The sequence below is a fragment of the Micromys minutus genome (assembly GCF_963924665.1).
Source record: "Micromys minutus genome assembly, chromosome: 1".
NCBI classification, from domain to species: domain Eukaryota; kingdom Metazoa; phylum Chordata; class Mammalia; order Rodentia; family Muridae; genus Micromys; species Micromys minutus.
The window spans coordinates 175,412,210-175,427,239 of NC_137969.1; the positions used below are offsets into that span (position 1 = coordinate 175,412,210).

At 46.9% G+C, this 15,030-nt stretch overlaps 1 pseudogene across 1 annotated transcript in view; it reads right to left on the bottom strand.

Annotated features, from left to right (window-relative positions):
• Positions 1-10,896: 10,896 nt before the first annotated feature.
• Positions 10,897-15,030, bottom strand: part of LOC308416818 (tubulin alpha-1A chain-like) — a 67,198-nt pseudogene continuing 63,064 nt past the window's right edge. The window contains exon 2 of the transcript in view: positions 10,897-11,034. The product of the transcript in view is annotated as a tubulin alpha-1A chain-like (transcript). The remainder of the gene's footprint in view (positions 11,035-15,030) is intronic.

Genomic DNA, 15,030 nt, shown 5'->3' on the forward strand with positions numbered 1-15,030 from the left:
ACACTGTCACTTTGAGCCCAGTAAGACTGTTTGAGTCATGGCTGTTTCAGGTCCAATTCATCTCCTGCCTCATCTGAAAAAGAGGCCTGGGAAGCAGGGTGTGGCTTCCTGGGCCATTTCTCTCCTGCACACTGCAGGCTCAGTACTGAGACAGATGCTAATTGTAGGTGCTCAGGCAAGGTTATCTCTGTCCTCACTTCTTCTTTTGGCTCTTATTGTATTTTGCTCAAATTATCTCTTGAATAAGCATTCATTTCCCACCACTGGGCTTTTGTACTTGGTTGTCTTTCTGTAGACCAAAGGTTGTGTGAGGCAGAGCCTGAGGCACCCCACTAGCCAGTGGGGTGGTACAGGAAAGGAAACCCTGGCTGGTGGGTTGATTGGATGGGTGCCCTTATGAAGATCTCCTTTCTTCCCTTCTCAGGGCCTGGCCTTTTCCTCCTCGACCTCTCTCCAGTTTCAGAGAATGGGGGTGAGGGTGGGGGAGGTGATAAGGTTGTAGTGACATTGTTTAGTGAAGAAGAAACAGGGAGGAGAGAGGACAGCTTCAACCCAAAGACCTAATGGGGAGCAAAAGAATCTCAGACCCAAGGAAATCACATTCAGGAGTGGTAGGCCTGTCCTTGGTTCCCTGGTATCCCCCCAGGCTTGTTTGCTCAGATTAACATGAGTGTTAATAATGCACTGCTCATAAGCTGCATGTGGCCAAGGAGAGCTATGAATGTGGCCCAGGGAGAAAAAAAAACTATAAATTTACCTGAAACATCATGAGACTTTGTGATTTTTATTTTTGAAACCTCATCTTGATTGTGGTGTTTGTAGATGACCCATCTAGCTGCAATGTCAAAGATTGGACATAAAGGTCCTATGTGCTGTGTGTCTCCTGCTCTGGCTACCTGAACTCAGGCTGTACATTCCACCTACCCCTCAGATGTTAACAAAAATAGTAAAAAAGGCCAAAGTGTGGAGAGGCCTCTAGGATAGCCTGGAGAGAGAAAGGCTAGACTGGGGTCTTTGTATATCAACAGGCAACCTCTGCAGTTCCTTCCTTTCTCCTTCCTTCCTTCCTTCCTTCCTTCCTTCCTTCCTTCCTTCCTTCCTTCCTTCTGTTAGTGTCCTAATCTGTGAAATGGGATCATTGCTTGGAAAAGATATTTAACTCAGTTCCTAAGCACAGTCCCTTCCCAAGGCTACAGACTATCTTGTTTCTGCTGTCTGGGTTCAGTGACGCAGGGCTGTGTGCACAGAGCAAACAGGATTCAGGAAGGGAAAGAGGAATTAGAGCAAGGAAAAAATGACCACTGTCAGCCGCACCAGATGTTGCCGTTGCCATTCTGCTGGGAAGTTTTCAGAAACAGCTGGGGTCTAGTACATCCTATAACCTGGGTTTTAAACATTTTTTAAAGCAGTACATACATATGTGTGTATGGTCCTTGTATGTTAAATGTTTCTGTATATAGTGCCTCTGTAGTGTGTGTGTATGGGTATGTGTATGTGGTACTTATATGCTTATAGGTGTGTGCTTTTATATGTGGTGTTCAGGTTTATAGTATGTTTTGTGTATTATCATGGTTGTGCTATTAGTGAGTATTTAAGTGTATATGTTTGTATGTGTGCTGTTTGTGTGCTAATGAGTATGCTTAGGTGTTTGCATGTATGTATTTGTGTTTATAGGTGTGTGTGTGTGTGTGTGTGTGCGCATGTTTATGGGTGTTTTGTGTGTTTGTGTGATATTTGCTTATTCATATGTGTATTTATGTTTTTAATATGTATAGAGTTTGTACACATTGCCTGGGTGATGTTTTTGTGTATGTGTTGTCTTTGTATGTGCTCTCTCTCTCTCTCTCTGTGTGTGTGTGTGTGTGTGTGTGTGTGTGTTTGAAAGACAAAAGGCAGCTATTGGGGGTGATAGGGAGTACTGCTCTGGGGCTACAGAGAGGAGATGGATTTGGGGAGTCTTTCCTTTCTCCTAATTATTTCTGGTTGGCTGCTGTGTTCTCCCCCCTCCCGTCTCCCCTGCCTCATTCAAAGTGTCTGTCGATCAATAATAGCTGAGGCTGAGAACCTTGGAGGGAGCCAGCCGCCACTTTAGCTGCCAGGCAGGATGGAGTCTGAGGCAGTGGGCAGAAACCCAGGCTGGGTAAATGCACAGCCTGTCAGCCCCAGGCCACCTCCACCACCACATTTGCTCTGCCCACACTCCTGGGACTCAGAGCAATGACCCTGCACCACTCCAAGGGCCTCTTGCTGCTCCCCACTCTGCAACACGTGATCTTTCTCAATTCCACACCAGCCTGCCAAAGGATATTACCTTCCTTACTTGGTGCCTGAGAACAATCAAGGGCTTGGGGCTTGGGGATGCTGGATAAGACTCCAGATCACAAGGGAGAGAACTTTCCAGGCCACATCAGGAGGGAAAGTCACAGCTCACTTGCAGCAAAAAGCCTGAGTCTGAGATTCATTCCAGACTTGCAGGTTGGTCTTCAAAGAGAAATGCAGGCCTGAGGCTTATACCTGAGGCACTCAGTCATCTGCAAGGAGCCTGTGGAGATGTGCTCCCTGCCCTTTGGCTGATGTTCCAGTGCCTCTCCCTTGTATGCTACCTTGTGGGGGAAAGGGTGGGAGAGGTCACTGGAAGTCAGGAGACTACTGGCAGAATTATTGTTAGAACTTCCCTGGGGAAGTCTCACTGGGATGTGTTAATTGTGGATTCTGAACTAAGCTAATATGGGCTTTGCTATTCACAAAAAAGCTCTGTTCTGCTACCAATGTTAGAAACGAGATCGCATAGCATATGCGAAAGATTTCTTTGTTAATCATAACAATCCATGGTTTTAAAAGGGACTGACCAGACGAGACCGTGCTCCTTCAAGAACCTCACAGCCAAGTGAAGGCTTGTTAGACACACCTGCCACCACTTGACATGCCTAAGGATGCCCAGGGTGATCCAGTGAATAAGGGTGTCATGATGACGACACATGTCAGTCAGTTCCCTGTGGGTCTCATTGTCCAGAAAAACCTCCACGTCACAATGGGCTTGAAGACGGAAGAGAATGAAACTGGGGTCCGAAGACAGAGCTGTCCTCCTCCATGCTCTGGGATCTCGGGGCTGAATTCTGATCACGTCCCCAGATTTCAGCAGCACCTCTTTCTATGATACATGTGTGTTGGTACACAGGACACAAGGGTTGCTTCTCCCCTTCCCCCTCTTTCCATGTGAACAGGAGGCGCCTGTCTCTAGCAAAGAAAAAGCAGGGAGTGAGAACATGAAAGGCCTCTCTTGTCTCAAAGCAGCTAGTGAGGCTTCCTTGTGTTGTTTACTCTGTGGAAGGCCCCAAGTGACCCAGATACACAAGTTTCCTGCCAGCCAAGGGGAGGGAAGGTGCTCTGAGAAAGGAGAGGGCTTGGCCTCTGTGAGTCTTTCTCTAGAGTTTGTGCCCATTAATTTAAAAAGTAAAAGAAAGCCTGATTCCTACAGGTACACTTTGTCCTGGAGAAGGAATGGTAGGGTCCCCAGCCTGTGGCTGGACATGCCAGTTTCACTTTTTTTTTCTAATGAGCAGAATACCAGAACAAGAATGAAAAAGAGAAGGAAGCAGTCTGAGTCCAATGAGCTCCTACCAATTCTGCTAATAGTGGTTTTTCAAAAATGTGGTGTACCCTGAGTCTGATGTTCTAGTCTCGATGTTTGCATATGAAAAACAGATGTGCATCTCAGAATGAGGAGAAGCTCCACTAGTGCTGTGCCTCTTGGGCAGATCAGTGCCCTTTGTACACACGCTGTTGCACCTCTGTTTAAACATCTCTTAAATGGGCTTGGCCGTGAACTTCCAATGTGCCCACAACCTGTGTGTTCTGTGACAGAGATTTTGGGACAGTGTGGGTTTGTTTCATAAACCATCCAAGTTGTTTCCCTCAAAGACTCCTGCATCTTGCTGCCCCAATCCTTGTCATCTGATCTAGCAGGTACATGTACAGGGCCCCTCAGTCCTGACGGTCCTCTGTGCCGCCCTACATACAACTTCCTGCAGTCTCCTGAGTGGTGTGCACTATATGGCATCAGAGCTTGCCCTTGTTTCTAGGGACAGGTGATTAGAGGACTCCAGATGGCTGCCAGGAATGCTGTACCATCCATTCTGTCTCCAGCTCTGGGCTGGGCTGGCCTAGCATCCTGGCATTTAATAATGCAGAGGCCTTTACCTATTAATTATTAACCATCCTTTCTGCATTTCTAAGGACAGAAAGGAGATGGGCTTTAAGACGGAAGAAAATGGGACTGAGATCCACAGACAGAGTTGTCTTCCTTTGTGCTCTGAGACCTCAGGGTTGAATTCTGGCCATGAACTCAGATTTTGGCAGCACCTCTTTCTGTGATGCGGGTGCATTTGTGCACAGGGCACAAGGGCTGCTGCACCTCCCTGCCCCCATGTGAACAGGAGGTGTGTATCTCTCACAAGAAAAAGCAGGGAGCTAAAACATGAAAGGCCTCTCTTGTCTCAAAGCAGCTAGTGAGGCTTCCTGCGTTGTTTACTCTGTAGAAGATAAGGCCCCACGTGGCCCAGATACATGAGTTCCCTGTCAGCTGTGGGGTGGGAACGTGCTCTCCCTGCTAATTGCAACAGCATCTGTGGCTTTACAGCATTGCCCACTGCTCTTGCTATGTTGCTGCTTCTGATGCCAGCTAGAGATTTCACATTCGCAGGGACTTGTGCCACAGCAGCTGAGAGGCCATCTCAGGATGCTTAGTTTCTTTCTTTCCTCCAACCTGGCCCTGGCATTGGGCAGCTGCTCAGGACCAACCAGGGCTGCAGAGGCAAGGAAGGTTGTTGGGTGTCACCTCAACACTTGCAGACTCAACACCCCTTCCCTGATACATTCTCTTCCTCTTACCCGGACAAAGCTCAGCTGCTCCCGAGTGGCATAACAGCAAGAAAAGAGGTGAAGAATACATGGTTTCCTCAGGTTTTTCACCCAAGTGCTGAGTAGGGTGATCATTAGCGTGGACATGACTGTGTTTGTCTTCAGTGTAGAGGAGCTTGAAGGTGGATCTCTACAGGCAGATGGGGTTCTGTGACCCTGATGACCTACATTCTGTTGAAGTCTGTGGTCACTTGAGTGGCCACCTTCACTGTCTATGAATCAGTCTGACCCTGTTAATGATGAACTCAGAGTCACCAATAATGTGTAGGTGTCTCATTAAGGAAAAGATGTTAAGAAGAAATTCTCCTTAGTGCAATTTAACTAACAAAGGGCTTGGATTTAAATCTCTGCTTCTCTTTCCCTATGTCTGCTGTAATTTTCTTTCTGGGGTGTGAGTCTGGATCTGTGCTTGTCTATATGCTGACTTGTGAATCTGTCTGTCTCCATCCCCAACCAAGGGCTTTGTCTGCTCTTTATTGAACAATAAAGAGAGCGTCACATGCAGAAGGAAAGAGAGATATGTTACAAAAATCTTTAACAAGTTTTTTTTTCAAGAAATTAAGTCACTGACTCCAACTGAACCTAGATAAACTAACAAATGCTATCAAGAAATATCTATATGTTGCTTTGAACATTCATTGAGGGTAGTCACTTTATAAGGCTGCCTTTGACTTCTTCTCTGTTATATACACATACATTACTTGTGGGTATAGAGTATGGGAGGATACACTACACTACACTACACTACACACACATACACACACATATACACACACATACACACACATACACATACACATACATACACATATATACATACACACACATACACACACACAAACACATACATACATACACACACATACACACATACATATACACACATACACATACATACACACATATACACACACATACATACACATACATACACACATACACACACATACACACATACACACATACATACACACATATACATACACACATACACACACATATACACATACATACATACACACATATACACACAAATACATACACACACATACATACACACACACACATACACACACACATTCAGATTTCAGCTCTTCATTAGCTTAGGTCATAAGCATTAATTATGTGAAAAGCCCAAGGGAATTAAGGTACTTGTTACATTGTTCTCTTAAAGGCAGGTTAAACTAACTGGCGGGACACGGATGGATAGCCGTCTTCCGTGATCTCAAGTGTGTTATTAACTCTCTCTGTGAGGTCTAGTAAACGTTCCAGTCTCTTCACCTGTTCTTCCTCTTGTGTCAGCCAGGACTTCCTGTTCTCCTCCTTAAGTCATAGCCTCAACTCCCACTTAATTTCTTCCTAGAATCCCATGGACAATGATTTAGAGCCAGGTGGTATCACTAAACTCTGTTCCCTTTTCTATCCCCTAGACTTCAGCTAGCTTAGGACATGATCTTTTGCTGGAGGGTTAAAGGGGCAGCCCCCTTGGGTTACTGTTGGCTCAAGTCCATCACAGATGCACAAAGTTTATGTGCCTGTCACTCCCTGCAGAGGATATCTAGGGTGTCCATTGCTCCAAGATGGGACATGAACTCCCAGTAGTGTGTATGGGTTCTTGGTACCTGGTGGCACTTAGGTTCTGTACCTGATCATCTTCACCAAGCTCCGTCTTCTGCACTCATCTATCAATAGGTCCAGACCCAGTCTCCTGTCTGTGGCTTTCCCAAGTGTCCTCATGTGGGTTCAGCATGTCAGTTTTCCCCAACCACACAAAGGTTGTTATTTTATAGAATGTTGTCTCAACCCTTTCATTCTGATGACTTTGCCCCTCTCTTTCTCCACAGTCCTCCTAAGGTCTGATGCTGCATCTACAAGCTGTGGCTTCCCAACCCCCCTTCTTTATTTACTTGGCCTTTCCTATCTGATACAGAGAAACTATGAGTGTGGACCCTGTGCTTCCATGCTCAGGGGTCTGATAACCACAGTACCAAGCAGCAGGCCCAGGCCTTGGTCTCCCCTTCTAATCTGTAATCTGCACCAGTCCTCTGCAGGACTGTGTGCCTTGAATGAACTATGTGGCTTTAATGGTCAAAATACTATTGACATAAGTTTGACTCCTGGTGAACATGATTCAGTTCAATAACATGTGACTGACTATATGGATGTCTTTCTTTGAGTATGTGTGGTGTCCAGACCCTGTGGAGAAGCAGAAGTAAGGGGAGAAGTAGGAGTCTAGGCTGGAGAAACAGATCTGAGCCCCTCCCTACCAGAGGCAGATATAATGATTCAGACACTGGTTTTCAGATGAGGTCACTAAGAGACCCCAGAACCTTGCATAGCAATTTTTGATTCCTAAGGACTTGTCTGTGGGGGTGGAACTGAGTTTAGGGAGGCCCTTATCTGAGAAGCCATGTGTAGGCTTTGGGAATGCTCTTGGAACCACGTCAGGTGTCAGCTGCTGAGCAGGCTTATATCCTTAGAGGTCTCTTCTGTAGCATCCCTTGGAGAGCCTGGCTGGCAAGAAGCCCTTGCCCTCTATGTGAACTGTGTTCCAGTCCCAGACATGGCATAGAGACTCCTCCCCAAGCCTGATAACTTGGAATGGTTTGTGTAGACAAATCTGAACATGCCATTCTAAGATCTCAATCTCTCTCCCAACAGTCCTGGCCCTGGGTCAGAAACTTGATGGCTTTGCCTTGTCCTGGCTTGCAGGGTTTTCATGTACCATGTGCCCCTTCATAGATTCCTGGTGAGATCTATGCTTGCTATTCATAGAGATTTGGATGATGTCCCTGTGTATAGAGGGCTTGAGTCTAGTCCAGGTCATCACAGCAAAGGGAGAACACAGCTGGATAGCATGCCCTGCCCACAGCAGGGCTGTTTCATAAGATAGTATGGGCAGGGAACCATCCAAGTACAGAGAATCTAGACTGGCTGTTTCAGCACCAAGGGTTCAAGAGAAGCAACGACGATAAGTCATATTAAATGACAATTTGGTGACAAGGGAAGAGGTCATATGAACCGGCAGCCCTGGTTAACAGGAGGCTGTGAGCAGAATCATTATATGTGATATGTGAGATAAGACACAAGTAATAGGGCAAGTTGGGAGAGGGAAAGTTGGGAAATCAGGAAGAGCAGGTGGTGAACGCTATTGCTCAGAGGGAAGGTGTCCCTTGAGGAGCTGAGGAGCTTCCTGAGATGAGCAAGGCCAGATGAGGCAAAGACATAATATCCCCCAGGGATCAATTCTGCTCTGCAAAGAAGCCATCTCGATGATCGAATGCCTCTCCTGCCTCTGCCTTAATGATGAGGTGCACAGCCAGAGAGCAGGGGAGGACTCAGCCTAGGTGGGAAGCTGGGAAATTGTACTGTAAGGATGCTTCCACGCCTTCTGCGTCTCCTGCCCTGTTTTGATTGGGATGCTGTGTTCCGGTTAGCCATCAGAGCCAGAAGACTGTTCTCAGAGACTTCACAAAGTCAAACGTTTGCTCCAACTACGAAATCAATCTTTGCTGGACAGCAGAAGCTCCGAAATCTGGACAGGAGGATTAAGAAGGGGCTGCCGGTAGGGTGGTGAGGCCCACAGCTATCCCAAGGGGAGGGGGAGCAGGCAATGACTCCAGGCAACCAGCACTGTGCTATGGCTGTCTAGGTCTCCAAGTGAGAAAGCAGGATATCAAACCCCAAAGGAAATGGGGGAGGCACCTGCAGCCAATCAGAACTGGCATCCTCACCAGACCAGTACTGTCCAAGATATACCTGCAGATTCACTAGGATCTACATTATACTAGATATGCCCAGAGAGACCTCCATACAGGGAGGAACAGGTATAGGAGCTGATGTCAGGTCTGTTCTTGCCTGTGCTAAATACCTGCTGCCAGAAGTGATCACCACCATCGTCATGGCTTCCAGGAACCCACTCCTAACCAAATCCTTGCAGTGCACCTTGGCCAGTTAGGGCCTGGCTCAGGCTCTCACACAGCTGCTGCTATGATGCGGAGCAGTTTGCTTGTCTTCTGGATGCCGGACCATGCACTGTATACTTCCAACCTTGCTCAGGCTGAAGACAGAGTCTAGTTTCTATTGGTTATGTAGCCAGTTGCCTTCTGGAGGCCACCTGAAGCTCCTGAAGGCCATCTTTTACTACTAAAAGTCAATGGTGGCTCCTCAGGGTTATTCCACTCATTGCCATATAGGGTTTCCCAGCAGAACCTTCCCACTTCATCTATTAAGACAAGCAGAGGAGAGGGGAGGAAGGGGAGAGTGAAAAGGGAGTGAGAAGAACAGAGTAGAGGGGGGAAGGGGAAGGGAAAGGGAATAGGGGAGGGGAAGGGAAGAGGGAGAGGAGAGAGGGAAGGTAAATGGGGAAGGGGAAAAGGAGACAAGGAAGAGGGGATAGAGGAGAGGATTGGAAGAGGAGAAGGAGGAAGGAAGGGAAAGAGACAGAGAAAAAGGGGGAGAGAATTGATTTTTTAATTAATTAACTAATATATCCAGGCAGTTGAGAGCAAGCACAGGTGTGACCCATGTGACATAATAGTCTTACCTCTAGAATATTCTGTTTGTTAGAAGGAAAGGCCTGCTAAGACCCATGTGGTAAAGGCTTGGTCCCTACGAGGTTGATATTAGGAAGTGGCAGAATCTCTCAAGAGATGGGGCCTAGAAGATGAAAGGTCCCTGGGTGTGTGGCCTGGAACTGGAGTAAGAGGGAGGAGCTATGAGCTCTGTACATGGAAGCTGTCTTCATAGCTCCAGGCCTCTTGTAGGCAGAGATAGATCTGTTGAATGTGGTGGTTTGAATAGGTTTGGCCCCCACAGACTCATGTGTTTGAGTACTTGGTCCATAGGGAATGCTACTATCAGGAGGTATAGCCTTGTTGGAATAGGCATGGCCTTGTTAGAGGAAGTGTGTCACTGTGGTGGCAGGCTTTGAGGTCTCATTCATATATGATCAAGCTACATCAAGTGTGACAAACAGTCTCCTGCTGCCGTCGGATCAAGATGGAGAACTCTTGGCTCCTCCAGCTCCATGTCTGACTGTGTGCTGCCATGCTCCCACCATGATGATAAAGGACTAAACCTCTGAAACTCTAAATCAGCCCCAATTAAATGTTTGCCTTTATAAGAGTTGCCTTGGTCATGATGTCTCTTCACAGCAATGAAACCCCAACTGAGACAGAACTTGGTGCTGGGATCGGGTTTCAAACTGCAGACCTAAGTTTAGAATCTGTGCTAATGAAGTCTGCCCACACTGGGGTGAGATCAGAGGCACCCCACTCAGGTAAATCTAGGCATCTTCTTCACAGCCCTGGCCCTGCTCATGGCTCACTCCTAGAGCCTGTCTTCTTCAAGATGAGGTGCTGAGTATCTCACACACTTCTCAGGGGAAGTTCTTCCCATCAACACACTATATGACCACACCTCACACAAAACAAGGTGTTGATGAGAAGAATAGTTTTGGTCTTCCCACCTTCAGGGAAACTCATATCTTTCATGGCTCTCTTTGCCCAGAGAACCATCTCTTTTCATCTAACCTCTCCTTTCCCTGCCCATAAAGTACCCCACTTTACAGCCCTTTCTCCCACTGTCGCTCCAAGCCTTTTGATGCCTATGCTGAATACGACAGGCAAGTATATACCCCTATCTTCACCTTGCTCTTAGCCTCCCTCTACCTCTACACAGGTGACCTTGGATGTCCTCTACTCCTGACATCACCTCTCTAGCTCTTCTGCTTTTGTCTGCTTCTTCCATTCCTTGCAGCTTTGCCCCTTCCCACAGCAGTGTGACAACCTCCATGAATCTGCTGTGCTTTATACACATCTTTTCACACAATTAGGCGATTGAGTTGCTGGTGATTATGCTAATACATATCTTCATGTGCACATGTGTCTCTATTTGTAGCTCTGATAGTCTTGTCATGGGAAATTTGTAACTGCCCCCAAGCTGCCCTCCCCTCCCCACGGGTCTCCTTGCCCCCTAAAGCATCTCCCTGGACACCAGCAGGAAATGCCGTTCTCCCCGCTGAGTCTCCATGACCTTTCGAACAGGCTGCATCACGTCACTTCTCACATCGACCTTGCATCCCAGTGTTGCTCTCCGATCCGTGTGGGCTCCCTAAGGTGGTGCAGTGTGGGGCTATTCATCTGTAGGCCCACAAGAGCCTCATTGCGAGACTCTCTGCCCTCATCAGCCCTGGAGTTAGCGCCCTGCCTAACCTTCAGCTTCTGAGTGTATTCTGTATGAATCCAACACCCACTGCCAGGGTCTGCTGCCGCAGTGAACTAGCACATGCAGATTCACTGGTACTGTGTCTGCTAAACAAGCCTCAGGTGCAGGAAAGCAGGGGTGGATAAAGACGTTCCTTGGGATAGAAATGAGTGGGACAAGAAAGCAAAAAGAGCAAGCCAGTCAGACAATCAATCGAACGTCCTTTTACCATCTGACTTCAGCCACTATAAAATGTCCTGAAAGTAAAAGCGTTTATACATAAACTCATTGGAAGCCCCTCCCCACCCAAGCCTTGCTGTAGAGACTCCTTCATCTTTTCCACTGCCCTGGAGAAGATTTAGGGTCAAGGCTTTTAATGGTAGATCTTAGAGATTGGTAAAGCCTCAAAATTGAAAGAATTAGAAATTACCCAAATTCTTAGGGTGAGAGAAATATTTTTACCCTGACGGATTTAGATTCAGATCTGGACTTGAAAATTAAAATGGTACTGGGTGTAATGACTCGCACTTTAAATGTTCTGAGGACAGTCACCTTCTGTGTACTTGATGACAAGATAGATTTAAAAATGTCTATACAACTCTTTCACAGAGTCCAGGTGCTTCTCCCTGTGGGAGCGCATTGATGATCTATTGATAAGGCCGTCAGCAATCAATGCCCAGGGCTGCCACCTCCACGCTTTCCTTGTGCTCATCCTGAGAGGTCTAAGCCCATCTTGTTTCTGTTCCCTACCCGCTCTTTTCCTAGTCCTATCTCAGAAAGAAGCATCAGGATGGAGATTGCTTCTAGAGAAACTCACAGCCTCTGATTTAAGTCAGGGCCCCCCAGCTTCCATTCTTCCAGGCTGCTGATGAGGGTGTGAGAATTCAGAGATGCGAGCTGTATTTTACATCCCCGAGTTTATTACCAAGGTAGCAGCCTGTTGATGTGCGTGTCTCCGTGGATCTCCAGAAATGAATTTCCTGACATTTCGCTCCCTCCCTCTCTCTCTCTCTCTTTTTAAAAAAGTATATGTGTTGCTTGTCAAAAGCAGGGTTATTTATATGTCCCTAAATTCATAGGTTCTTGCAGCTAATCTTCACGAATATTACTTGATGGGACATTATAGGCAAGATTTACTTGATATTTGTCCTTTTGGTAAGCCTGCACATTCATTTAGAATAGCATCCTGGGTTCTCTGCTGAGGAACAGCCTGCAGACCCAGCCATCCTCTGCCTGGGCCTCTGCCAAGCATTGATTGCTCAAAAGATAATGGCCTCCCCAGCAGCAGTATGGGGAGGGGGAGGGGGAGACGCTCTGGTAAGTTAAAAATGAACAAGGAGGACCTGGCTCTCTGCCGAGAAGACCAGAGAAATAGACAAACCAGATGCAGAGTGGAAGATGCTTTTTAAAAAACAGTTTGTCTTTGCAACATGTGAAGAAACCCAATCCACAGTGCCTGTCTTTGTCCATCTTCCTGGCAGGGCGGACCTGGGCAAGTGTGCCAGGGTGAGTCTAAGTAGGAAATGTCCTTCCTATTTGACTAAGAAAGAATAGGACTAGGACAGCCCCAAAGTCCTTGGCTATAAGCAATGCTAGAGTTTAAAATGACTCCCCCATCTCTCATGAGAATGCTGAAATGGGTGTCTCCCTCAGGCATCTGATGCTCTGGACATGGACCAGGTGACCTGAGCACAGTGGGCAGTGTGTTGGATATTGAGTTCAAAGGAGGCTGTTAACTCCCTGAAGTCCCTCATCTGCCTGGCACCCATTCCCTTACAAGGCAATGGGGTATCTCAGCATCTGAGGCTCTTGCAAGCCATGATACCACATTCTCCCAGTGTATTTCTGACCCATGCCCAAAGATGGTCCTAGGTACTGGCAGTGCAAAAATGATGAGCCAAACATGGGAAGAAGAGGCAAGTACGTATGGGATGTCTCTGAGAGTGGTGTAAGACAGGGACGTGGGCACAGAGTTCTCCCTGGCAGGGATAAGGGGATTTTAGAAGCAGCCTTGGCCAAATGAGGGGTGTGTGTTGTTCAGTGAAGAATCTCCCACAGGGGTACTTACAGGGAAGGGCCATGTAGTTCATAGGGTTTTTACCCTCCCTCACCTGCCATATTCACCACTGGATTTGGGTGTTGGAAGAACCTCTATTTCCTCCAGTAGACTAAAGCTTACAAAGAGAGTACTGTAGGGGAAATCAGCTCACTGCCTATCTAGAAATTAAATAGGTTTCCTAGCCATATGCCCCACCTGCCTGCTCCCGCTCAGCTAGACCCCTGTACTTTGAAAACATGTTCCCCTCGACTGGGTGGTGAGGGTCCTGAATTCATAGTTGAAGGTCCTGACAAAAGGACTGGGGCAAGTAGAGACCCTGCACACTTCTGCTTTTTACCACAAGAGGGCGAAGCAACAGACGCCATTTTAGAGGCAGAGAGCCTTCAGCAAAGGAGAATCTTCAGGCTCATTAATCCTGGATCCCAGCATCCACAGCAAGAAGGCACATGTCTCTGTGCTTACAAACAGCTATGGTGTCTTGTTGAAGCAGCTAATGCAGATCCAGACAACAACAATCTTCTGCCCGCCCCATTATTGTGAAGTAGTCTCCATAAATGCGCAGTACATCTGAAGATGCGAACAAGTTTTCCAGTTTCTTCCCATGGTATTTAATCATCGGCATTGACTGGACTAGGACTCCAGTCTACTGATGTCTTCCTGATACTGCTCTCTCTTTCTGGCTCAGAGGTCACGAAACTATCTCACCTCAGCTACCTTCCAGCTCACTATTTGTCTCCTAGTTTCTAGTTCTTCCAAACTCTTTTCCCCTTTCTTTCGGAGAGTCAGGGTTTCTTTATTATATAGCCATGGACTGGTACTCATTGTATAGAGCAAGTGGTCTCAAACTCACAAAGATCTGCCCGCCTGCCCCCCTTTGCCTCCCTAGTGCTGGGATTAAAGGTTTGCACCAACTAACCTGGCTTTGAATCTTGACCTTGTGACTTTGGTGGGACACCAGGTTACACCTTGGTTATTTTTCCTTCCCTTTGTTTTAAATGTTTCTCGGTGGGAGGGTTCAGTGCCTCACATCTCTAGTTCACAAACATTTCTGGACTCTGCCTGTTCCAGCTTTCCCAGTGATGCTTCTATCTAGACGTCTGGCAGATAAGGCCCACTTGGCATCCAGTGCCCAATGTCTTGTCTTTCTTGCTGAATGCCCTCCTTCAGCTCTGTCCTCATTATCTTAGGCAAAAGAACGTAGCAGTAGTAGAGCCAGCGGCACACATCTGTAGCCTCAGCACACAGGAACTGGATACAGGAGAATCTCAAGTTTGAGGTCATCCTGGGTTATGTAGACAAGAAAGCCTGTGCCATATAGTGTTTTTTAGTTAGGGTTTGTACTGTTGTAGTAAAATACCATAGCCAAAAGAATTTTGGAGGAAAGAGTTTATTTGGGTTATGCTCCCACAACACAATCCATTATCTAAGGAAGTCAGAGCAAGAACTCAAGACGAGACCCTGTAGTCAGGAACTGAAGGAAGAGCCATGGAGGGATACTGCTTACTGGCTTGCTGCCCATGGCTTACTCCATGTTTTTTTTATTATAGAGCTTTATTATAGAGCTCAGGACCACTAGTCCAGGGGTGGCACCACATATAATAGACGATCCACCTATAATTACAAGTTAGAAATAATACCCTACAAGTTCCCCTATAGGCCAATCTGATGGAAGAAGTGTTTCAAATGTGGTTCCCTTTTCTCAACTAACTCTAGAATGTGTCAGTTGTCATAGTGGGACTCTGTATAAAGATCTAAAGGAAGGAAAAGCAAAGATACCACGTCATCTCCCATCATTCCCTTTGTCTCATACATTGAACCCAGCACTGGTGGAGAGGCTGCTAAGA